Below are 26,903 nucleotides of genomic sequence, written 5' to 3'. Positions count from 1 at the left end.
TGTTTCACCCCTAAGGGAATAGAGCACAATCTCTAGCCAAATCAGCAACAGAATTCCCAGGCTCCCTGTGCTAATATCTGGAGGTAAGCATGAAAGCTAAATATTTTCCCAGATGACAAAACAGTAAATTGGTTAGACAGTAGAAAACCTAGTTCTCAAAATATCCCATGGCTTATAAGGGTATCAAAGTTATTAAAAATCTTAAAAACCTAATAGTGTTTCTGAGCTGCTATTCATGGATTCTTAATATTTAAAATAGCATCCAGCTAGAGGTCAGTGGCTTATGTCTCTAATCTGAGCTTCTCAGGTGACTGAGATCCAAGGATCAAGTTTGAAGCCAGCCTGGGCATGAAAATCTGTGACTCTTTTCTCCAATTAGTCACTTTAAAAGACTGAAATGGAGTGTGACTCAAATAGTAGCCCTGACCAAAAAAATAAAAAATAAAAGCACACCAGGCCCTATATTCAAGCCCCAGAATTAGAGCAAACTAAATAAACAAACTTAAAAAATCCCGGGGATTATGCTTCTCTGAGTCTCTAAGTGCAAAGGAGAGGCTCAATAAATGGACAAGTAAGGTCCTAACTGTTAGGTCTGCCTGGAAGAAATGACCTCTTCCCTTGGCTCTCTCCCCCTGCACCCTGGAAATCCCCACCCAGCACCTGTAACGCTGGCAACTGGCATGCCTGGGGGTAAGGGGAGGTACCCATTGAGGTATTTCCCCATCCTCTGAGATCACATCCACTTCCGCTGTGTCTATACCCCTCCCCCTATATAATCTCTCACTTCCCACCATAAGCTCTCTTGATCGCTGACTCCATCTTGGGCAGCAGGAGTCTCCTCTTTCCTCATGCAATAAACCCTCTTCTCCTGAACTGAGTGGCGTTTCCTTCTGACAGACCTGACACCAGAAAATACCCAGGACCATCGCAACAGCCCTGTGAGCTTCTGCACAGACAAATCACCGTATAAGATTTGGAATTAATTTCACACATTTTATCAGAGGTCCTTTATTTCTTATCTGATAAGACAAAACCAACTCAAGAAATACTTTGATAAACTGATGTCCGTTGGTAATAAAAACATTATAATCAGTAACATTATACCACTGGAAGAAATAACCACTATAGGTGAAAAGAATGTCACATATGTCATCTCACGTGTGAGAATTTTGCCTGTGGACCTCAGAGGAACCAAGAACCGAAGTCAAGATTTTGAACACTATCTCAGTTAATCTTTTCCATCTTTCTCAGTGTTTCTGCAGTTTCAGTGCTGTTTGAAGATAAAGCTGACGTGGTCCTCAAACTGCCCCCTCCTCAGGAAAAAAAAAACTTCAGAATTTTTACATTTAAAAAAATGTATAACTTCAATGCATCCTTCTTCACTGTGGTATAATCACAACAGGATTACATGCTCAGAGATTAAACAGAAAATGAAAACCCACATTTAGATGTAAATATCCCTGAATGTCACAAATACATATAATGAAGTGTTTGTCTATTTCTTCATCAAAAGGGAAGCTATTTTCTCCTCACAACTTCAAAGAATGGGGCAAATTCTCTCCATAGTTGTGCATACAAATCCTGTCCAGTCCACAGATGATTCGTTTTTCAGGATTTTCCCTTGAAAGGCCTTTCATTTCTTCCAGATTGCACTTGCTTTAAACAGATCTTACACAGCAATAGAGTGGATTAGGAATTCATTCATTAGTTCATTACTCATTTATACCTTCTACATATCCTTTTGTGTAGGGGGGATTTCTATCTCAAGAACAAATAAAATTCACCCATTGAGTAGAGCACATATTTTTCCTCTATAATATGTAGTTCTTAATATAATCCATAATATATAGTTCTTCCTCGATAATATATACTTTTCTAATTTTTAGTGTTAACACAATCTATATACTTACAAAAAATGTCAATAGTGCAATGTTCATCCATTTTCAGTTATTATAGTCACTTATAGATTCTCATGATTAGAATTAACATTATCTCAAACCTATGGAACTATCAGGATTACTTGAAATAAAATAAAAGAAGCTGTACTGAATACATCAACTCCAAGAGCAAAATGAAATTACTCCTGTATTACTAGCTATCCAGAGGGCTGAGATCTGAGGATTGTGGTTGGAAATTAGCCCAGGTAGAAGAGATCATGAGACTCCAATTAATCACCAAAAAGCTGAAAGTAGAGTCATGGTTTAAGTGGTAGATTTTGAGTCTTAAGCAAAGAAAATTCAGGGGCAAAACCCAGGCTCTGAACTCAAGCCCCAGAACCAACACACACACACACACACACACACACACACACACACACACACACACACACACACACAAAACAATGAGATATGAACAATTTGGTAGAGCCAGAACTCTATAACTAAATGAATCTACTGTGCATTGCTTGATATCATAGCATAAATGAAACAAGTCAGCCCCCAGAAATCCTTGTGGAGTGGCAGGGCTGCTAGTGCTTTTCCCGTAAGACTGGCACTCTACTACTTGAGCCACACCTCCAGTTCCCTAAAAATTTATAAGTAAATGGAGATGTAAATTAGGGAGATATAACTAAAAGCACAGCAAATATTTACTGAGTCGATTAACTACTTGAAGAAGAGACTTATGCCCAGATCTAAAGAGCCTACCTAAGAATAAAGTCTATTAATAAATTTACAGTCATGAGCCTATAAATTCTCTAGCTCTGTGGGACTTAAATTCATAAACTCTAAACAAACATTCCAAATTTCAATTTATAGCTATATTAAAATTAAAGCATTAAATTATGACAGTTGATTTAGTAGCCGATTATTCCATCAAAAGTGAATTGGGTATATTTTGTTGTAATAAATCAATCAACTAGTCAACAAACTCTTACTGAACCCTTCCAGGCGTATAGATCTGCAGTAGAAATTGACATACACTCATGACAAATCCAGTTCCTTAGAGAATACAGGCTGATTCAACAAACAAAGCATTCCTTGATCTTTAGTTTAGTACTAGAATATGTGAGGAATTAAGATAATGCCTCTAATCAGGTGCAGGTAGTTCAAGCCTATAATCCTAGCTACTCAGGAGTCTGAGACTCAGATCTCAGTGTGAATCTAGCCTGGGAAGGAAAGCCTTTGAAACTCTGATCTCCAATTAATTACCAGAAAGCTGGAAGTGGTGCTGTGGATCCAGTGGTAGAGTGCTATCCTTGGGTAAAACAGTTTAGGAACAGCAGGGTGCCAGTGGCTCATGCCTGTAATCCTAGCTACCCAGGGGACTGAGACCTAAGGATCATGGTTCAGAGACGGCACAAAAGTCTGTGAGATCCTTACCTCAAATTAACCACCAGGAAACCGGAAGTGGTAAGTTGTAGAACACTAGCCTTGAGCTGAAAAGCTCAGGGACAGTGACCAGAGACAAGTCCCAGAACTGACAAGGAAAAGAAACAAGATACTTTTCTTAGAGGTTGGAGCTACTGGCCTACTAGAAAAGGTAATTATAATACATAAATCCATAGTTCTACAAGACATCCAGAAAAGGAACTACTATTGTCTGATTGTGTCTGGGCAAATTCATGTGCTATAATTTAATTTCCAGTGGAGCAGTATTGAGAGGGGAGATGGTTTATTATTATTAAAATGGAAAATGCATTCATGAAAATAGGCTCAGCAAGTCTGTGCTGGGTGCTAGTAGCTCATCCCTGCAATCCTAGGAAGTCAGGAGGCAGAGAGTTGGAGATCAAAGTTTGAAGCCAGTCCTAGGCAAAAAAATTTTTAAGACTCATCTCCAATTACTCAGTAAAAAGCTGTCAGTGAAGAAGTGACTCAAGTGGTAGTGCACCAGCCTTGAGCAAAAAAAGCCCTGAGTACAAGTACACACAAATGAATAAAAATATTCAAATCAAGTGTGATTCCATTTTGTTCTTTGCTTCCTTCCTCTTCCTCTTTCTACCACACATGGCACAGCCGATGCCATATCCCTCACAGATGCAGCCGTCTTGATATTCAATTTGATGGCCCTCCGACTGAAAGAAATGCATTTCTGTTCCTTACAAATTAGACATTTCTGTGTTCATGTTTTTCAGTCCTGGCAATGAAAGAGAAAGATGAATACGCTTCCGATGCTTTTCAGAATAAAGGTTCTTCCCACTGCAGATAGACCAAGGGTGCCCAAAATTAAATAAATCAAGAACACAGAAAGAAAAGAAAGAGGAGGTCATTTGCCACTGTAAAAGTGTTTATAACCTGCATAGGAATTTAGAATGCACAAAGGGATATTTTCATACTGAGGACTGAGAATACAAAAGGAATGAGAAGGGTGATGGACAGAATTGAGGTATGAGGTCTTCAGAATAACACCCCAGACAAAAGCTAGACCCTAATCTTCACACCTATGAATGTCTTAAGTAGCATGTCACCAGGGCTTGGAAAATATAACTAATCATACATTAAAACTGGGAAATTGTCCTGAGTTCTATGAGTGAGTTCAGTTTAATCAGATAAACCAATAAAAGTAAAACTTTTGCGTCGGACTGGAAAAGGAAGTGGAAAGTCAAAGAGATTTAACATGCAAAAAATTCTGGCCAGGGGCCAGGAGCATGATCTAGTGGTAGAGTGCTTGCCTAGCAGGCAAAAGGCCCTGGGTTCCATTTGGTGGTGCCACATAAACAGAAAAGGCCAGAAGTGGCTTCATGGCTCAAGTGGAAGAGTGTTAGCCTTGAGAAAGCCCAAGTCAGTGCCTAGGCCCTGAATTCAAGCCCCAAGACTGGCAAAAAAAAAATAATCTGGCCATTGCTGGCTTTGAGGACAAAGGGATTGAGGAATCAAGGAAAGCCATTTTTTTTTCTAGAAGATTAAGGCGCCCTTGCTGACTAACAGCAAGAAGCAAGACATTTTAGTCCTGTAAGCACAAGAAATTAACTTCATTTAGAGATCTGCGTGAATCAAGAAATGGGTTCTTTCTTCCAAAATTACTTAAAATAAAAAGAGTCTAGGACATCTGATACCTTGGTTTCAGCTTTTTAAAGCCCACTGTAGAGATCAAGCAAACTGGATCTCAGACTTACAGAATTATGAGATTACAAATTGTGCTAATTAATTATGGTAGCAATATGAAGAACAGAAGGTTAATGAGGGAAGAGAAGATCAGACCACCTCGGTCTTTCTGCATTTACTAGACCATGACAGAACTTTGTCTCAGGGTATAATGAAGGGAGTTTTGTTGTGAACAGTAAATCATTTTTGGAGTGGATGAGCTCAAGTCTTCACAGAGATTCTCATCTGGATCTTCCACTCAAGACTGGGGCTCTTCTACTTGAGCCACAGCTCCACTTCTGGCTTTTTGATGAGTAATTGGAGAGAAGAAGCTCATGGATCAAGATATATCATATTCATAAACTCTTTTTTATGGCAATGCCTTTGGACAACTATTTAAAGATAAGAAGTAAATTTATATCTATATACATATACAAGCAGCACATATAAAAACATATATACTTATATATGGAGAGAGAAAGAGAAAATATCATGGACTTTCCTGCCCTGGCTAGCTTTGAACCACAGTCCTCAAATCTTGGCCTCCTGAGTTGGTGAGATTATAAGCATGAGTCACCAGCACCCAGCAAGAAGATTAAGTTTTAAAGCAAAGGAATAAACTAATGTCTAAGTGAGATTCTCCTGCAATGTGAGCTGGAGGAGATGAGAGAAACCATTGTCTGTACAAGGTGTGTCTTCTATCCTAGAGCAGTTCTAAGGCTTAACAAATACTCATTTAAAAGTAAACAAATATTTACTTCTAAATGAGTAAGACTATGCAATTCTCATAAGATCAATATATTCTTGTTCAAATTCTGCCTCCTGCATGTTAAAGGATTTTCCTCAGTCACTGTTTTCTACTGACTTTTCCTTATTGTGAAAACCCACCTTGGGAAGCAAAATCAAGATAGGGCAGAAAATAGCACAGAGACACAGTGAGTATTAAAACTGGACTTAGTACCTTCGGAAAGGTGGGGGTGGTGAGAAATAAGTTGTGCTTTAGCTTGGCAGGCAGGCAGCTGATTCTGAACCCACAGTGGCAACATCCAGAGGCTCGCACACCCCGCCTCTCTGTCTGTCCCTTATCATAGCTATGTGTTCTGGATTTGTCTCCTACTGGTGAGTGTGGAAATGATACATTTCCAAGAGAATGTTTAGGGTGAACCTTTCCAAACAGCTATACATGCTTTAGAGGCAAAGAGAAACAAACACAACTCAATTTTACAAGACTAGTTTGACACACTGATATTGAGCCTTGGAAGTATGTCAAACATACTATTTTGCAAAGTCACATTTAGCTTGTGTATGTTTCACAGTCTGAATCTTGACTGTCATCTGAACTGTGATTTCCCTCCGCAGGAAAAATGGAGTAAATCCTTATGCATCTTCATCAACAGATCTAAAGCTTTTGCACAGAACTAGTGTTTAATAAACAATGTTCTTGTTTTTCTTAGTTGCAAATTTTTTTTTTTGCCAGTCCTGGGCTTGAGCTCAGGGCTTGAGCACTGTCCTTGGACTTTCTCAAGGCTAGAGTTCTACCACTTGAGCCTCAGCACCATTTCGGGCTTTTTTCTACGTATGTGGTACCAAGGAATTGAACCCAGGTCTTCGTGCATGCTGGGCAAGCACTTTAACCACTAGGCCAAACTCCCGGCCCCTTAGTTGCAAACTTTTAAAGAATTTTTAAACAGGCTTTTGAAAAATTGTATTTTTCCATAGCATTTTTATGTCCAGAGGGTCTACATTCCATCCTAAAAGACACACAGTATAGCTCTTATTTATTTATTTATTTTAAATTTATTTTTGGTTGCTTTGGCAAAGAGTTAATTGAGTGCCTACGTGGGGCAGGTACCCTGCCATGAGTAAGGAAAGAGTGGTAATATAATCAGACTCACAAGAATCCTGATGACACGGAGGTCAGGCTGTGCTGGGAAACAAATACATAACTTAAACAAACACAAATCAATATGTAACAATTTGAGCAAGTGCTGTTAATCAAGATACTATTCCCCTGATAGGTTAAGAGAAGCAGTATCCTGCCAGGTAGGCATTTTTATGGTGCTTTGGCATAGCATGGTATATTACAAGAATAACTGGCTTAGTATTCCCTGCCTGAACAACTTGTTATTCCTGTGAAACTTGTACTAAGCTGTGGTAGCATTCTTAAAAAAATGATATTTTTTTAAAAGCCAGGTGCTGGTGGCTTACACCTGTAATCTTAGCTGAGATCTGAAGATTGATCACAGTTGAAAGCCGCCTGGGCAGGAAAGTCCGTGAGACTCTTACCTCCAATTAAACAGCAAAAGCCAGAAATAAAGCAGTGACTCAAGTGACAGGATACTAGCCTTGAACAGAAAGACTTAGACATAGTACCTAGGCCCTGAGTTCAAGTCCCTGGACCAACACACAAAAAAATAAAAATAAAAATAGAGTTTGGTCTAGTGTTAGAGTGTTTGCCTAGCATACACAAAGACTCGGGTTCAATTCCTGAGTTCAAGCCCCAGATCTGGCAATAAAATTATATATATATTGGGTCATGGGGCTTGAACTTAGCCTGGGCACACTCCCTGAGCACTTCAGCTCAAGGCTACCCTCCCACCCCTAATCATGGGCACTGTCCTTGAGCTCTGCAGCTCAAGGCTACAACCCTGCCCTTGAGACACACCCCACTTCCTGTTTTCTAGAGTTTAATTGGAAATGAGTCTCAGGTCCTTTTGTGCCCAGGTTGGCTTTGAACCTTGATCCTCACATCTCAGCCTCCTGAGTAGCGAGGATTATAGGTGTGAGCCACCACACCCAGCCAGAAAAATATTTTTTTAAAAAGTTAAAATTCTTTATAAAAAATATAAAGGTAATTGACTCCCATCCCATTTTATTAAAAAAAAACTAAAATTATGCTAAGATTATATTCTTAGTTTTATTCATGTAGAAAGAAAAGTTTTTCCCTCCAGGTAATATTCCTGGTGTACAAAATTAATTGGAAGTTTGCCTTTTTAGTACACATTGCCAGTTGTATGTATCAACTAGAAAATATGCAGAAAGCTTTTGTACTTTCTCTCCCTATTTTATCAACAAAAACTATTGAATAAGACAAATACATACTACAAATACAAATACATAATACAAATTGAGAACAAATAAAGACATTAGGTAGGGAAATACAAAATGATTTTTCTGCCTTTCGTAAATATAGATAATACACCATTTTAAATGAGAAAATGTAGTAGTTTTATTTTTTTGGGTGGAGGGGTGGTCATGAGGCTTGAACTCTGGCCTGGGTGCTCTTCTTGAGCTCTTCAGCTCAAGGCTACCACCCTACCCTTGAGCCAGAGCCTCACTTTCCATTTTCTAGTAATTAATTGGAGATAAGAGTCTCTTGGCTTTGTATTGCCCGGGCTGACTTTACACTGAGACCCTCAGATCTCAGCCTCCTGAGTAGCTAGGATGAGAGGCATGAGCCGCCACACCTGGCATGTAGGTGTTTTTATATTAACATTAGAAATCAGAAATAAAAATTTGTACATAAGCCTTTATTGTAACAATGTTGACCAGTGTTGCTCTTCAAAAGATCCAGTTTGAGCAAAATATGTTCACAATATGGAGTTTAAATGGGGAACTTTTAGCATTTATAAAAAGCCAACATATTTGTTTGATTTTTGTTGGGATGGTTGGGTTTTGGCAGTGACATGATTTTTAATTAGGGCCCCACAGAGCGCTCTGCTGGCGCTCTTCCGCTGTGACCAGGCTTCCAGTTCATCTCCTCACTGCTACTTTGAAGATGGAGACTCTCCAACTTCTTTAACAAGGCTGGGTTCAAACCTCCTTAGTAGATATGTTTGTAAGGGTGAGCCACTGACACCCAGCAACTTGTGGGATAAATAGCTGGTTGATCAATCATCAACCATGTGAGTAATTCCCATTAGACAAGGGTGCAGTCTAAGTATCTGTCAATCACTGAGGACGCAGGAAGCCCCCCACCTCCCGCAAAGCTGTCTTCCTCCTGTCACCTGGCAGAAGTTGCTGGGTAATGCCCAAGTGTACTCTGTATTTTTCCTGTGTTTTCCAGCTTCCCCACACTTAGGTTAGGTAATGTGACCAGTTCTCATCAATGGACAAAGGATGGAAACCATGTATTGCTTATCCCTCCCCTGAGACACAGGGTGCCTCTTCCGTCTCTTTCTTCCTTTCCTGTAACAAATGCCAAATAGAAGTTTTCCAAAGATATTGTGACACTAAATTTTCTGTTCCTGCCCACTTACAATGGAAAAGAGTTGTGGGGAGGAAAAGGCTGCTGTTCGGTTGGACCTCTGAGGTTCTGGGCTTTGCCTTCTGTTGCAGTTAAGTTTTTAACACATACAGCATGAAATGTGCAACAAAATGCAACATACTTCAACTAATGTGCTGCTATCAAAAGAATACCAGGAAGTAGAAACATATTCCGGGTTTGAGCAAATAGGGGGGCAGGAATGGAGGGAGGAAATACAGTCATTATGTTCAGTGTACATTTTGTAAAACTTGAGCTCTGTAACTTGAGGGTAGAAGAACACTGGAAAGATGACACTGATCAAGCAACATTGTACTCATAACCTGACTTGCAGAATTGTAACCCCTTTGTACAACTACCTAAAAATAAATAAACACTACTTGAAAATGACTACTTGGCATTAAACAAAAGTTATTAGCACCGGAGATATGAACAGGCATATGTACTCTATTTTCTAGTTTATTATTATTGCATTGTATTATTAATATATGATGTTTGAACATACTATATTTAAATTTTTATATTGTATTAATATATAATTATCTATTTTCTAATATAATCATTCTCTAATAAGGTAGACAGATCTCATGCTGCTAAGTTTAGATTTGCAGTCATTGCTGGACTGTATCACAAGAAAGCAATCACCTTGGGACAAGCCACCGGTTAGCAAGGAGAAATACAGGATTTCTGTGACTTGAAAAAAAATCAGATTGTCAATCACATGGGACTGGATTAAAATCAGTTTTGAAACACCAAGAGCCGTTAACTTGATCTACTGGATCAACTGAAATAGCAAAAACAAATGAAGGCATGGCTGACACGTTACCTCCAGAGCCCTTTTGTGTCTGTGCAGTGGAGTCCAGTACAATGGTACAACGTTTAAAGAAGGCTTCTGTGTTTTAGGAGTGATAGGCATCAAATGCACCACGAGTAGCAGGAATCACAAAAGGCAATCAGTGTGTTAAGAAATAAGTTATGCTTGTAGAAGAGAGATAAGTTGTTACCTTTCCCAGATAGTTGTGTCTCCTTGCTCAATGTAAGAGCACATTAAAACTCTCCGCTATAAAAATCAAGAGTTATAGCTAAAATGTAGAAGGAGCATAAGCAGAGGATAATGTACACAACTTATTTCCAAATAATTCATTGTAATGAATAAAGCATATAAATCAATAGCATTTGTTCTCATTTGTCAGTGTTTATGAAACGTCTGCTAAGAGCTCTTGTGGATAAGTGAGATTCATTGCTAAACAAAGAAAATAAAAACCTCCCTACCCGCATGAGAAGCCACAAACCAGAGTCATCAGTTACTTTCTCAATATCCTGTCAGTTATGCAGGCCAGCCACGTTTCAATAGGGCAGGAATTCCACAAGGCATGACTAGCAGAGCATACAGGATATTGCAGGCAAGGCATGGCATACAACACCCCGAATACTGGAAGCAATAGTGGCACCACCATGATTCCCCTTTCTCTCACACAGAGCAAAGCATACTTGTTGGTGTAGGTGCGGTGGCCTCCTCTCTCATCGCTTAGCATGCCTCTTTCCCAGGCAATAAGAGGCCCATTTAGTCAAAGCAGTAAATAATCAGTGCTGGCCCAGGACTCCCTTTCCTATAATTTAATGGGTTCCCTACACAGGCAACCTGGGGCCTTTTGATTAAGGCAGTAAGTAGCTAGCTTCCACCCCTTTACCTTAAGATGGCCCTCCTCTGCGGCAGCTGACCTTCAGGCAGCTGCAGACACCCTTATCTACCATTTGGGCAGAGCCATAAATCCTAGTCTGCCATGATACGGCCCCTACTTCTCATATCCACACCAGGACCTCCACCTCCTCTTCACCCCCTAAACCCCACAGGTTACACAGGGCACTCCATGGAAGAGCCAGCCCTTCTTCTCTCTTGTGAGGGGGGTTCGTGCCAGTCCCTTTGCTGGCACTAAACCTTTTCCTTTGTTCTCTGTACCTGGAACGTCTGTGTGGTTTTTCTGGCAAAGTCTAACTATTTTCTAATAATAGTCATTCCCTTCCCAAACCACCAATCTTACTTCTTTATTGGATCAGCACAAATCTTGTCACAAATAGTTCCACTGAAGTCAAGTCAAAATGCAAATGGAACTTCTTCCAATCCTGTGCTCCCCATACAAGACCTGAAGCTGGGGATAGTGAGTTATATCTATATTCCTCGCTACTCAGAGGCTTAACCATGAGACACCCATGAAATTGGGAGGCTCTGAGCTGAAGTGCTGGTACCTGCACAGAAATGATTAAATAACCAAAGAAAGAAGGATTACAGGTCTCAAGTCATACAGTGTCTTGGCTGAAAAGCACCAGGCCCTGAGTACCATCAGAATAAATAAATAAGCAAAATATATCACAAAATGAAATAAAAATATAAAATTAAACAAAATGGACTAGAAAGTTATCTGTCTGCAATATTGCCCGTATGCAATCCTTTCACACAGGCTAAGGAGTAACTATTGCAAATATTCCCATTGACAAAGAAAGATGATGGAAGACACATAAATGGTAGAAATTCACAATTCTGAAGTTCAACACGGAGTATGCTGCTAGTTACTTCATTAGTGAACCATGCCACATAATAATTTGTCTCAATATTCCAATTTTCCAATTATTTATCCTTTGGTAGGAAATGTATCCTGAATTTGCAGCCCAGACTTTTCTGTCTTCTGAATAAAATGTTAGAGATCCAAAATTTTTCTATTATTTTGTGTCATCACTGTCTTTTATAGATAAAGCTGGCAGCATTTCTAACTGAATGATTATATTTCTTTGGTCTCCTATCAATCACAATGGGGCTTAAATCATTAGGTAAAAGTAAAAATCATAAACATGTTCAAGATACCATGTCCTAGCTTCAGCTTCAGCTCAGATTCTGAAGAAGTAATATTGTTAAAATTGCACATAATTAGTGCAGTATAATTCATAATAGCTGATTTAAGGAATTAGCCTGGGAGCCCATCCATTAATGAATGGATTTAGAAATTGAGGTAGATATGCATGATGGAATATTGTTTAGCCATCAAGAAAAATAAATGACATTTTGAGGAAAATAGAAGGAACTAGAGATAGAATGATGCTGGATGAAATAAATCAGACTCAGAAAGACATGTGTTCTTTAGTATTCAGGATTGAGATCTAAAGGAAGGCAGAGATAGGAGGATTGCAGATCATAGCTAGCCTTGGCCAAAACAAAAATAGCAAAATAGCAAGACGACTCTATCTCAATTAAAGAGGACAGGCATGATAATTTACACCTGTAATTGTAGCTACTTGAGAGATGGAGGTAGGAGGATCATAATCTGAAGTCAGTCCTAAACAAAAGCATGGCATTCTTTCAGAAAACAATAAGTTAAAGAACAAACAGAGCTGGGCACATGGCCCTAACAAATGCAAGGCTCTGAATTTAACCCCCAAATCCTACTATTTTAAAAAGGGAATGCAATAAAATATGTAATCAAGGAAAAAAAAGAGCATGAACACAAAATACTTTTTGTTTTCTGGTCCTGGGGCTTGCACGCAAGGACTGAGCACTGTTCCTGGGTTTCTTTCTGCTCTAGGCTAGCACTCCACCACTTGAGCTGCAGCACCACCTCTGGCTTTGTCTATTTATGTGGTGCTGAGGAATTGAACTCCGGGGCTTCCTGCATGCTAGACAAGCACTCTGCCACTAAACCACAGTCTCAACACAGGTAGTATTTTTTAAGGTGAGTAGTGAGAAAAAGAAGGAATGGGAAGAACATGACCTAACTACACTGGCTATATTATATCAAAGTCACAATAGATCCCATATGAAGATTTATAGAAGAATTAGAAAAGGGGCCTGGGAAGGAGAAAGAATAAGGAAGAACAGCAGAGAAAGTGAATGTAATAAAAGTATCATATGCATATATGGAAACATCACAAGACCCATCACTTGAACAATTCTCATGCAACAATAAAATAAAAAGGTCTTAACTGTTTAACTTAATGGTTCTTCAACTTGCCATTTCATATCTTTCCAAGGAATGAACACAGGATTGTATAGCTGCATCTATGGCTTAATTTTTGACTCATAATTTCCTGGTTCAAAACAGCAGCCCTTATTTTGTCTCATTGTTTGGCAGCTTCAAGTTTTCACATTCAGCATACCTGAATAATTCTGCTGTGTCTTCGTGAGGTTCTGTGATGACTGGTGCCAGGACTACCATTCATCGGAAGGTCAGACTGACAGATCTGACTGACAGATCATCTATATGCTGTTGCACTGTTTCTGATTGTTGATGGGAGGCCTCAGTTTTGGGTCCATCTCTACAGGAATGTGACAGATGGCTTTCCAAGAGTAAATGAACCAAGAGAAGACAAAAGAGAAATTAGAGTATTATATCTGACTAAGCTTTTGAATCACACAAACCTACTTCTAGAGAATCTGTCCATCATATTTTGAATACATCAAAGCATTAATACTGGGAGAAGCAGAGAACAGGCCTGGAAGCTTGCTCCCACAATGCCGTCTACTGGCATGGAAGAGTGAACAATAATGACAAAAGTGAAACATGCAGAGTGGTCAAAGATGTTCAGCGAAATAAATTAGAAGCATGATTAGAAATCTGGGGTGGAAGGGAGAGGATGAGGGGAGGGAAACAGGGACAAAAAATGAGAAAGGGTATCAATGTGTGAGAAGTTATACACCTTCTATCTGACAAATATAACTGTAACCCCTCTATTAATTACAATATTAAAAAAAGAAATCTGGGGTGAGAGACCAGTGTGCAATGATAGATAGCCGAAAGTGGGCTTCACTAGAAGCTGATAACTCAGGAGAACCTTGACAGATAAGATTCTGGAACTGTCATACAACATAGGAAGATCTTACTTGCTTCAAAAGGCATCGTATTTTCAAGAATAAAATCTGGTTAATGTATTAGGAAAAGTATGTATTTTATGCTAAGGGCACCTACAAATCGCATTACAGTCCGTTTCCAGGATTTGGTGTTCACCAGCCCTGCATAAGAGGATTACAAATCAGTAGCAAAAGATTAATGGTGCTTCTTAGTAATCTGTTCTTTATTTTTGAATCCTCAGTATTTTTAAAGCCACTGTGCTATTTCTCAGCTTAAAAAAATCATATGTACTATTCAAGCCATATTTTTTAAAAAGTATATGTGAGATATATGCGACTAACTACAAAATTCAAATAAATGCCATGATTCACCACCCAGATTCCAATGTTAACTCTCTTTGCCATGGTTATCTTGTCTTTCATCTTATCACACCCAAAGGTAATTACCACCATTATTTGAAACTTTTGATCCTGTTTATTTTTAATTTCGGTTTCAATTTTTAAATACTTCCTGGACAAAGATTATTTATATTTAAAATTTCAAGAATGATATACATATATATCCACTATATAATGACTACCATAGTCACAGTAATTAATTAATTAACATATCAATATTTACACATCCCTTCCCTTGTATTGTAGAATAGGGAAGTATCCAAGATATTTGAAATGTTCTTTCTTAACAAATATCAACTAAACAACAGAGTAAAAATACGTTATTCTTAACTATAGTCATGTAGTACAGTAAATCTATTTATTATATGTCCAAGATATATTCATTTTGTAACTGTTCATATCTTTTTGTCATTATCTCTCCATTTTCCCCTATGTACAACTCCTACCAAAAAGTATTTTTGCCCTCTGCTTCTATGATTTCTAAGCTTTCTAAACATCTAAGTATAATCATACTGTTTTCGTTTCTTTGTCTAGTTCATTTCACTTTGTATAATGTCTCCCAATCTTATTCATATGGATACGAAAATTTCTAGAAACACAGTGACCAACCTGAATCATGACAAAATACAAAATTTGAATACTAACACGTCAGCAACAGTAGATCAAAGCATGTGCCTTCCCTATACCCCAAACAGGCCTGGCCCAGCTAGATATAGAAGTCTATCAAACACGTATAGAATTGACAGCCATCCTCATTGTACCCTTCCAAGAAAATGAATAGGAAGGATAATTTCCATAATCCACTTTAGAAGGCCACAACTAACCTCATCACAAAACGAGACATGGACACTCCATGCAATGAAAGCCATCGAGTGATAGCCCAGATGAGAATAGAAGATACGATCCTCAATCAAAGCAAAATCCAACAACAAGCTGAAAGGTTGAAAGAGAAAACAACATGATGGCTGACGGAGACTCTCCAGTGATTATTCTCTCACCAAAACTTCAGATGAACAGCCATTCCTGCACTGTATTACCTTCATGGTAGCTAAGGAAACCCATATCTAAGTGCCAGTGATTGTATATAGAGATTCCCTTCTTGAATACTTGTTTGTTAAACATGACATTTAAAATATAATATAAAAATTAATGTTAATAAATTCTTTATAAAAGAAGTCTGGCCCAGAAAGACGTAGGATGAATGTTTTCTTTTATACGTGGAAGCTAGATTTAGTTTGTAAACATATAAATAAATACTTTGGATAGTATGCAAGCATGTATTAACTTAACTACAGTAGATTCAAAAGAGATTGCACATTAATATTCCTTAGAAAAGCAAAATCAATGTTCAGCAAAATCAAACACCAGGAAATGAATACTCAAAAGGAGTTGGGTAGGGTCAAGAGGAAAGAGGATAGAAGAATGAAGAGGGAGAAAATGCAGACAAAATGCAGATAATGTATATCCTATAAAATTAAGAAGAGTGAGGGACGGGATAGGTGAGAATGTTGAAATGGTGACACTGATCAAAATATACTATATTCATACACTGTGTTGATGAATTGCAAATCCTTTTTTTTTTGCCAGTCCTGGGCTTAAGCTCAGAGCCCGAGCACTGTCCTTGGACTTTCTCAAGGCTAGAGCTCTACCATTTGAGCCTCAGCACCACTTTTAGCTTTTTTCTAAGTATGTGGTACTGAGGAATTGAAGCCGGGTCTTCGTGCATGCTAGGCAAGCACTGTACCACTAGGCCAAACTCCAAGCCCTGCAAATCCTTTGTATAGCTACTTAAAGATAATTAAAATATTAAAGAAAATTAAAGTTAGTATAATTTTATAACCTATAAAATAAACAGGAACAAAGTTATTTGAAAATATACATTTAGTATCAGCCCTTGAGAGTTAAGAATAAGCTCAAAGAAATGTGACTATTAAGCTTAACTTATGGGTACATTTTGGCAGGTAAAGAATGCAAAAAGCAAATAATAGAAAGAGCCCATTGCTTTTAGAACATTGGGTGTCTGGTATATGGAGAAGCAAGGAGGCTACAAGTCAGATAGAGAAACAGAAGAGCCCTGTAGGTAATTTTAAAGAGGTCTATATCCTGTTTTGTGCCAATATTGACATGGAAGCAATCTCTAAACAAGGCCAGGACATCGGATTTAGCTTTAGAAGCATCAGGGAAGTTATAGGGTAAGGATCCATTTAGAGTTGAAGAACAGTGTGTGAGGATAGTCTGATTTTCTAAAATAATTTTCTAGATAAAAGATAAGAACATTACACTTCACATGTTGTAGGCATTCGGGAATGTAAAGATTAATTCAGTTCATGTCAGTGACAAAGACTCAGAGACAATGGAAAAAGGAGGAGGCAAGGCAGAGAAATGAAGGATAATGAGTGTATTTCTTCTTTTCCAATGACTGTTTCTATTATGTAGTTGTAAAAGGGGGGTTCAATTCCACCTGCCAGTTTATGAGTACACCGAAATCCAGATGACTCTCTGCATCCACAGGGGCCAAGCTCCTAGAGACTATCCAGCCAGGCTAGCTACCAGAGAAGGAGATTTCAAATCCATGAGGAGAGCTGAAATGGGCAGATTGTCTACTTGCCATAGGTGATTACAAATATGAGAGTAATCCTGGCTCTGGCGGCTCATGCCTATAATCCTTGCTTATCAAGGGACTGAGATCCGAGGATTGTAGTTCAAAGCCAGCCCAGGCAGGAAACTTGTATCTCCAATGAACCACCAGAAAACCAGAACTGGCGCTGTGGCTTAAGTAGCAGAGCGCTAACCTTGAGTTCAAGCTCCACCACCAACAAAGAAAAATTGCATATCTATCTATGGCATAATGCAAGGTTCATATGAGAAATAGAAAACATACAGGACCAATCTTGGTCACCAATAAGAGTGGCCAGAAGGGGGAAAAGAAGATGAAGAGACAATAAGCAAACAAATAAATAACAAAGCCCATAAAGAGATAGGCAATTACTGCCAAAAATTATAAACACTTCAGATGAGGTGAGAGCTTAGTTTAATTTAGAAAATAATACCTATTTCATCAAAAGTGTCATTCATTGTACGACAGGTGTCCCCAAAGCAAAGGTTAGAGGCGCAAGTATAGAATACATAAACTAGGTCTTATTAATTATGATGCTACCGAGAAAGACATCTCTAAGAGCAGAATTTTCTGCAGGTTAATGAAAGGAAGCCTGTTACTAACCTTGAAAAGAGCTAAAAGCCAACATTGACAATAGACTATCAAAGACAAGGGGGTAAAATTCTTGTCCGTGTGATAGGAATTGAAATTATCCATGCATTACATTTTCACTGCCGCAATAATGACACATTGCAAAAGGTAGGTTTTAATGATTAAAATGTATTTGGTCAGCATATAGTTCTGCAAGCCGAAATCCTCAAAGGGGATTTGCAGGGCTAAAATTATAATGTTTCTTTCAAGGGTGAAGCAGTAAGAGTTCAATATCTTTGGAAAACTACTACACTATCTGCCATTGGGTCAAAAGATGGAATGATTAAAGGGCTTTCTGTTGTCTTTCCTTTAAAGAACAGAAGACAAAACTATACACAAGCAGAAAGCAAACTAAAAAATCCTATTTGAGAGAATATGCATGGTTGGGAATGCAAAACGTGGCTGTAAAATAAACAGGCTGATAACCTTGTGCATTCAATTTGCACAACTAAAGTAATTTGATAAGGTTTGAGACTTGTACAAGTAAAATTGGTGTGATCAATAAATATACCCTAATTCTTCTGGCACCTGTCCAAATTTTGGACAGGTAATTTAATTTTTTGAAAGTTTCTTTAACAATATTTAAAGCTCATCATCAAATTATAAAGGGCTTCCCTTTGCTATAGATAGAAAATATAATTTACTACTTAATTATGCGTTAATTACTTTGTCATCAGATATCTTTTATGAGGAGTTTAACTCTATCTCCAATGTAATCTGTTCTACTTAGTTTCACTTTAGATTTCATTATTCCCATTTTTATCAGTTATAATTCACTAACGTAGTAAGCCAATTTCATTAAGTCAAATCCTGTCAGTCAACATTCTAGAGACCTCCAGTGTTAGTATTATTGAGCATTATAGTTTTTAATTTTCCTAAACAAATTGTGGTTGCAAACTTCTAGCTTTTCCTTCCTTGCCTCTCTTTGGTGTTTTAGACTTTTTGTTGTCAAGTTTTTGCATCTTTGTGGATAGGTTTGTCTCTGGGTATAGGGAAGAGAACTGTTCTAAATGTACTTTTCTGATTATCTGTTTAGCAGTTTCATTATTGATTGTAGAATAGCAACTCATTTCTTTTCATATTAGTTTTGCATACTGTTCCATTGCTGAAGGTGTTTTTCAGACCTAAGAGTGTCTTTAGGAATTGTGAAAGCAAAGACGTGGGTCTTATGCCATCAGAGACAATTTGACTTTCTTCTTTCACATCTGTATTCTTTCTATTTCTCCCCTTTTCCCCCCTGATTGTTCTGGCTAATATTTCAAGTATTGTATTAACTAAGGATTGTGAGAATAGACATCATTATCTTCTTAAATTTACAAAACAATGTTTTTAGTTTTCAATATGATGCTGGTTCTGGGTTTGTCAGAGATATCCTGTATATTGAAGTACAATCACTCCCTTCCCTGCTTCTTTAGGAATTTGATTATGAAAGAATATTGATTTTGTCAAAGATTTTTTTCTGCTGCTTCTGTTTAAATGATTGTGTGATTTTGGGACTTCATTGTATTTATGTGCTATATTACCTGCATTGATTTGTGTGTGTGTGTGTGTGTGTGTGTGCACACGCACATGTGTGTGTGCGCATGTGTGTGTGTGTGTGTGTGTGTGTGTGTGTGTACTCTCAGTCCATGCCCTTCTTTTGCTCAAGGCTAGCACTCTACCATTTGAGCCATATGCCACTTTCCGCTTTTTTGAGTTGTTTATTGAAGAGTCTCCTGGCCTTTCTTGCCTGCCCAGGCTGGCTTCCAACTGTGAACCTCAGATCTCAGCCAACTGAATAGCTACGATTATATTTATGAGCCACCAGAGCCCTTAATTTGAGGAACCTTAGAGCTAGATTTCTTTTAAACTGGGGTAAAATTTACCAGCAAACTCACTGGGATTTCAAAAGAAAACAGCAGGGGTTTCTGAGCCTCCTACAGCAAGCTCTCATAGGTCCCTTCTTCTGATGGCTCAGGTTACTGCACTCCTGAATAGGATGGGAAGTGCAGTGGCCCATGCCAGCCCCAGGACTGGCTTGCTTTGCACAACCAAGCTCTTCTGTGTAGGCTGTGCTTGCATGGTCCCAGATTATGCAGTGGGTGGTAACGATGCACTCACTCTTTCACCCTAACTTCCACTGAGGGGAATTTGTGTATCTTTCTCCATCCTTAAATCCCTAGAAGAAGGAAACCAACCCAACTTGGTTACATTGATATTCTTCATGTGGTGTTGAGTGTAAAGACTCTGAGGGATCCATATTGTGGTGCTATTTCTATAGTTCTAGCTCACAGTATTTCTGAGTTCCCCCGGTCACTGACTCCAGAGCTGCATTCCTGCACTTTGCTATACTCCTTCACTTCAACACATGGTGGCTATGTACTTGTGTTTTGATTCAATCTGGCAGGAATCAGAGGTTCTCCTGCGGTCCTAATCGCTCCCTTCCCACCTTCATTTTAGATTCCTGCTAAGTTTTTATGCAATATAATTGTCTATCTTTTTTCTTGCTATTAGTAGCTACGTATGGGTATAAAGTATGTAATAACTAAGAGTTTCATAGCTTGAGAATACCTAAAAGAGAGCTTATTCAAAGTACCAGAATTACTGGAACCATTAGCAAACCAATAATTTATCACTAACTCGTTTCATAAGGTACAACTGCATTTCTAAGGTGTAGCTTGCAGTGACTAGAAGCAGCCTATTTCAGAGAACTGTGAACTTCTACATCCACTAGCATGAATGGAGGAAGCCAGAAAAATGAAATCTTATCACACTTCAATGGTAATTCTTGAGAAACAAAACAACTGATAATATCATGTTATTATATGTTTCAGAGTAAATGTCTGGAGTTTTTTACACTAAGCCCAAACTCTGGAGTTCTACGTATTGGGTCCAGCCACTTACCCTCAATGTGCCAAGGATACAGCAACACAGCCTAGTGCAGAGAAAGGTTTATCATGTGGCAGGAATGCCATAGAGGAAGACAACATTTCAGTCTATCTTCACCCATGAGCAAGATGTAGACAGGAGCTGCAGGCTGAAATAGATACAGATTTGGGGCCAAGGAGAGAGAGTAAACACACCTGCTCAGAGTATGGCTCCATGGCTCATCAGGTCAGTCTCCCCCAGGGGACAGGTTCCAGGATGTTACCACTGGCCAGGTTTCCTGCTAGATGATCTATGGGGGAGGATTATTTTTCCTATTTCTTTTCCTAAAGATGCTATCAGTCAGCCAGTAGTGGCTCAGGCCTGTTAGTCTAGCTACCTAGGAAGCTGAGATCTCTGGATTATGATTCAAAGCTAGCCCACAATGGATTCTACAGTGACTGCAAACGTGGTGGTAAGGATGTCCCATTTTCTCTGGTTTTAGTCAGCTCCAGAGCCCAAGAAAGTTATCAGTGAATGGCAACAAAAACTATTTAAGTCCAATTACATATTCACTCTGCAAAGGAATCACTGTACCTCTCCTCTAACCAGCCTTTCCATCAGTGCACTTAAAACATAATGAGCAAAAATGGACTAATATCCACTTCCAGAAACATCTGCTTCTGAAATGAGTTTAACGGTATTCAATTTCATGGCTATAAACTATATTAAAATTTTCCTATTGTATTTCCTAGATACCTCTTAGCTCAGTATATTTCAAAAGTTGCTTAACGAATACTATTAAGAATCCTGTTACATGTTTATATTTCTAGGATGATGCTAACACATGAAAATTCATGAAATCTGTGAGAAAATATATATCACATTTAAAATATGAGCCAACAGTTTACCCACATATCCAGAAACAAGGACATGCTAAAGCTTCTAGCATTCATTGCATCATTATGTTACTGTAACTAAGATATGGAACCAATCCAGATGCCCCTCAGTAGATGAATGGATCAAGATGATGTGGCATTTATACACATATAAGGGAAATACACTCTAGGATATAGAAACAAGATTTATCTTGGCGATTATTGTTCTTAATGTACTATGTGAAGTTATTTCTTTTCTCTTCCCCCCTTATGGTTTATCTCATGTTGTTACTGAATCTGACATTATTATTTGGTATATTATATATATATATGTTTATTTGTTTACTTGAAATAGGGAAGGGAATGGGAAAACATGATGATTGGGAAGAGGTGGGGGGAGGGAAAGTGGGACAAAAACATGAGCAGGGGTATCAACGTTTGAGAAGTAATGTATCCACTACCTGGTGAATATAACTGTAACCCTTTTATGCATTACCCTGACAATAAAATACAATTTTAAAAAGTCAACTTTTCTGCATTTTTCTGGTTTTCTTTTTTTTATTGTCGGGTAATATATATAGGGGTTACAGATAGTGGGTGCATTACTTCTCACACATTGATACCCATTCTTATGTTTTTGTCCCTGTTTCTCACCCGTACCTCCTCCCAATCTTGTTTTCCCCCTTCTTTTCCCTATTTCAAATAAACAAATAAATTTATATACAATACACCAGGTAACAAAATCAAATAAATGTATATACAATACACCAGGTAACAAATCAGATACGGTAACAACTGGAGATTAACCATAAGAGCAAAAAAGGAGAAGAGAAATAAATATTACATTAAGAACAACAATCACACAAGATAAAACTCTTGTTTCTATATCCTAGAGTTCATTTCATTTAGTCTCTGGTTTTCATTTCACAACTTATTTTAGCATTAACTTTAATGTTAATCTTAGATATTTAATATACCTACTTCTTATAAAAAACAAAAATAAAAACAAAACCCACAGCTTGAAATAAACAGTTTGCAATTCCAACTTTATCTAAGATTGGATGTATTTGAACTTACCTTTTGTAACCTTTTCCTTAAATCCTGATTGGCTTCAGTGAAGAAAGACACCAAAAGAAAAAAAAAGTTGTTTTTATTTCTACTTATTCTCATTACCTACCTTTAGATAAAACTGTCTTCCTCTCTCCTGAGACAGTTGTAGAGATGATTTAGAAACAGGGTAACAAAAATAGAGCTTTCCTTCTATTCCTGTAGGTATTTGTATTCTCACCCCAGAGAAATGGAAGATTTTCACAAATTTTTCCCAAGCAAACTACATGATAATGGTGGCTAAGTTAACTTATTTAATCTTCAATGAGCAACTCAATGAATTGTATTTTCAATACAAATTAATTACCTAATTACAGTATGTTTTTCATTTACAAGTCAATGAATTCTGATAAGCATTTGCATTTTTCTTTCTTCAGATGCTCAGTTTCTCTAGAAAAAAGGAGAGAATATCCATTAGAGTATGAATTTTCAAATTTATATTGCTTTTAGCATTATTCCTTTTAATAGTAGTGTGAAATAAAGAATGATCTACTCACTTGTATATTACACAAATTGGAACTAGCTGGAACACCCAGAAAAACTTGTCTTTTGTTAAATAATTAAAGTCATCTGAATACAAATAATGGTAAATTGTTTTGTTACAGATAGTCATATGGTTTCCACAGCACATAACAGAAGGAATGTCACCAGAGATAGTTGGTAACATGAGGAGTTTACTTGATTTTTTTTCCCTGAGGATCATTTTATTCATTTTGAAATGGGGATAAAATGACTTATCTCATATAACTAAATGCATAGCTCATGTGTGGTCCAAAGCCACTTTCAGTGCCTGAAAGTGGATGAGCAAAGAGAAGAGAAGATGACTGAGATGATTCAACACTTTCTGTGTGAGTCAGTATGTCCACTATTTCCCCATCACAAAAATCACCTCACTCCTTCAGGGTTAACTCTAAAATGCCTCCAGAATTCTGTGGATATTAAAGTCTCAAGAAAGTAGTCTGCCTACTTCTCTAAAAACCTCATCCTTTCTCAAATTTGCATATTCATATAATCATGTAACTTTTCAATCAATGTCATTATTCTATTTGTATGTGTGTTGGTACAGGAACTTGAATTCAGGCCTGGGCACTGTCCCTTATTTGTTTGTTTGGTTTTTCTTTTCCCTCAAGACTACCATTTGAGCCACAGTTCCACTTTCAGCTTTATGGTGGTTAATTACAGATAAGATTATCAGGGACTTTTCAATCCTAAATCAGCTGGAGATCTGGCTTTAAACCACAAGCCTGAGATCTCAGCCTTCAGAGTAGCCTGGATTAGCTGTATGAGCTACTCATACTGGGTTTTAATGGTTACATTTTATAGAAATCATGTTTTTAAGATGTGAAAGTGTTCTCCATAATTGTATGAAAAAACTGTCCTATGAAATGGTCTGAAATGTCCTACAGGAGGGAAAATTCAATACATAAGCGAACTGCTTTGTTGAGACAAAGACCAAAGTAGATTCTTTTGCAGATATTGTCTATTGAAATTCCCCAAAAGAAAGATTGTCAAAAAACAATTACAAATTGAAGGTCAAAATACTTGTCGTTCAGTGAGTTATCAGTATCTACATATTCAATTTCTTGTCTATTTAAAATAATGCACTTGAACAGTATTGCTCATTTTTTCATTTGCCTTTGAATTTTCAGTGTGTGTGTGTGTGTGTGTGTGTGTGTGTGTGTGTGTGTGTGTGTGTGTATTGCAATAGGATATCATCAACCTAGTAAAGTATGGACCAGCTTTTTCTACATAACACGGTTCAAACAGTGCAAGTAGGCCTGGAAGAAAAAGCAGGAGTTACAACATGTCACAACAGGCTCCAGGTGGAGCCCATTTCATTATCTTCGTAATTTTTCACACTGCTGGCCCTGGCCTCCTGCTGCATATATGTCTCATGGGGATAATATGCTCTATCTAGAAAGCTGTGTTGAAAATTCAGGGAAATAATACTTACACAGGGAAATAAAGCCAATGAGATCTCACTTCACAAATATTTCTTCTTACCTGGGTCCTTTTCTTATTCCTTCGAGATGATTCAGAGAAAATAAGGGATAAGATTTCTAATCATTACTGCTTTCAAAGATTTATTTTACTTCATATTGTCATTTTACCTAGAAAAGAATGAGCAAAGACACTTTATAAGGAAAATATAAAAATAGCATGGCTATCAAACATGATGGTGGAAAGCCCACAGAATAGAAAAGACAAAAGCATAAAGATTTCCTTTAACCGAGGTTGTCCATCAGATTCTGTTTCTTAAAGGTTTTCTTAAAAGGAAAATACAAAGGCAATCATTGTATTCAATGTACGCTATGTACAAAGTGAATAAGTAGCTCGTGGGTAGGGATGTGGAGGAGGAAGGAGAGAGAAGAAAGGAATGGCTGACATTGATGGAAAAGCACTGTACTTATAGTCTGACTTATAGAATGGTAATCCCTTTGCTTAACTACACATAACAACAATAGAAAAGGAAAATATCCTTTAAGTTCTCCAGAACTCCACATTTTGTCTTAATGTGGTTTGGGTAACTCACCAGTACTGGACGATTAATCACAGCAAGCTGTTTCTGTGGCAAGTGACAATGCATTCATTGCACAGTCTGCACACTTGGGCACTGACAACAAAGCACTGCTGCTCATAATGTGAAATGCAAATGAGAAATACAAAACCCACTTCTCTTTATTGAGCACAATGGCAAAGAGCACAGAAAGTTCTATAACATTCTGTGTTTGTGAAGATTGGTATGAACCTAAATTGGAAAGATATCTGGAAAGTAATTTGGTAACAGCTAACAAAATCTGAGCTGTATCCTCTTTGACCCAGAAATTCTATTTCCAGCTGTTCATCTTACAGGACCTCCATGTATGTGCAAAATTCAGTGTGCATGATGGAGCAGCCAAGAGGTTACAATAAAAGCATCAGATCAACTGGATTTCCATGTTTTGACAATTCTTAAAATGCTTTGGTATGTCTATAAAATAGAGTATTATTTATTATTAACTTTACAATTCATTACAGTACTGGTCTTCAGAATATATCAAAGAGTTTAATATAAGAGATGTGTTACAGAATATTGCAAATTGGCAAACATAGCAACAAAAATATAGCTATATTCAGTGTAGATGTTTACAAAAGTGCTACAAGTAAACCCATATCGGATTGTGTATCAGTGCACACAAACGTGATAGCCAAAGTATAGTATTGCATTGCAGAGGAAAATTCAAATGGTGTGATTTCTCAGAAAAACAAACTCATAGTGTAATGTAATGTAAATAAGGATGCTAGTACTTGAAATGTGTGTTCAATGTGGGGCAAATCAAGGAGAGAGCGAGTGGACAAATAGAGGAAGGAGAAATTGCAGTCATAATAGTCAATGCATATTGTATGAAATTAGGAAAATCATAGGTATGGGTGGGCTTGGGAGACCTGAGGGAGAAGGATGAAAAAGTGACATCAGTCAAGATGCATTGTGTTCACCAACTACTTAAAGATAATAAAAACATAATTTAAAAATGCTAATTAGCTACTGCCACCAGAAAGAGGAAGCTTAGATCTCTGATCTGGCTCCCCATTTTTTGAACTGTTACTTCAGAAAGCTTGCACTCAGGACTCTTTCTCTGTTCTTTTGAGATGTTAATCATTTGAGATGTAAATCACTCACTATTTTCAAGCAAAGACCATATTGTAGTGTTGTTAATCCAGAAGAAGTGTTTCATCTTAATTGCATGCAAATGATAGCGAAGTTTTAAATGAGAGTTCCTACTTGTGGTGATCCCACCATCTAGCTAACCTGTTTGGGTCACTTTACTATAATACAGGTTTGAATCAAGCTACATTTGAACTATGAACTATCAGGTAGCAGCTAGCCATGAATTATGCAAAGATGCATAACAGCACAGGTCTCTAAGGAAAACTATTGAGATGTAAAGGAGGAAGGAAGTGCAGTCAAGTATTCATGGTATATACCACAAGATTAAGAAAAGTGAGGGGAGGGGTGGGTCAGAAAGAGTGATGCTGTTCAAAACACATTCTTTTCATAAACAGCTTTGCTATGTGACACCTACTTTATGCAACTACTTTAAGACAAACTATTTTAATATGGTAATGAGACCTCTGTACTTAGAAGTCATGAATGACAGCTCTGTGGACTGGACCTGGGGATAGGATATTTTCAGAGCCGTTCTCAATAAGAACTCCAATCCCAGAGCTGGATGCTGCTTCACTCCAGAGAAGGCCCTCTTCGCATTGTAAGGAGCATTTGTATCTGGCACTTCACCAGTCCAAACTAAGAGGCTGGCTTCCCCTC

This window comes from Megascapheus bottae, chromosome 8, assembly GCF_031878675.1.
Source record: "Megascapheus bottae isolate mThoBot1 chromosome 8, mThoBot2.hap1, whole genome shotgun sequence".
In the NCBI taxonomy this organism is placed as follows: domain Eukaryota; kingdom Metazoa; phylum Chordata; class Mammalia; order Rodentia; family Geomyidae; genus Megascapheus; species Megascapheus bottae.
The sequence above is the reverse complement of the archived record's forward strand: the minus strand, read 5'-3'. Positions refer to the sequence as shown.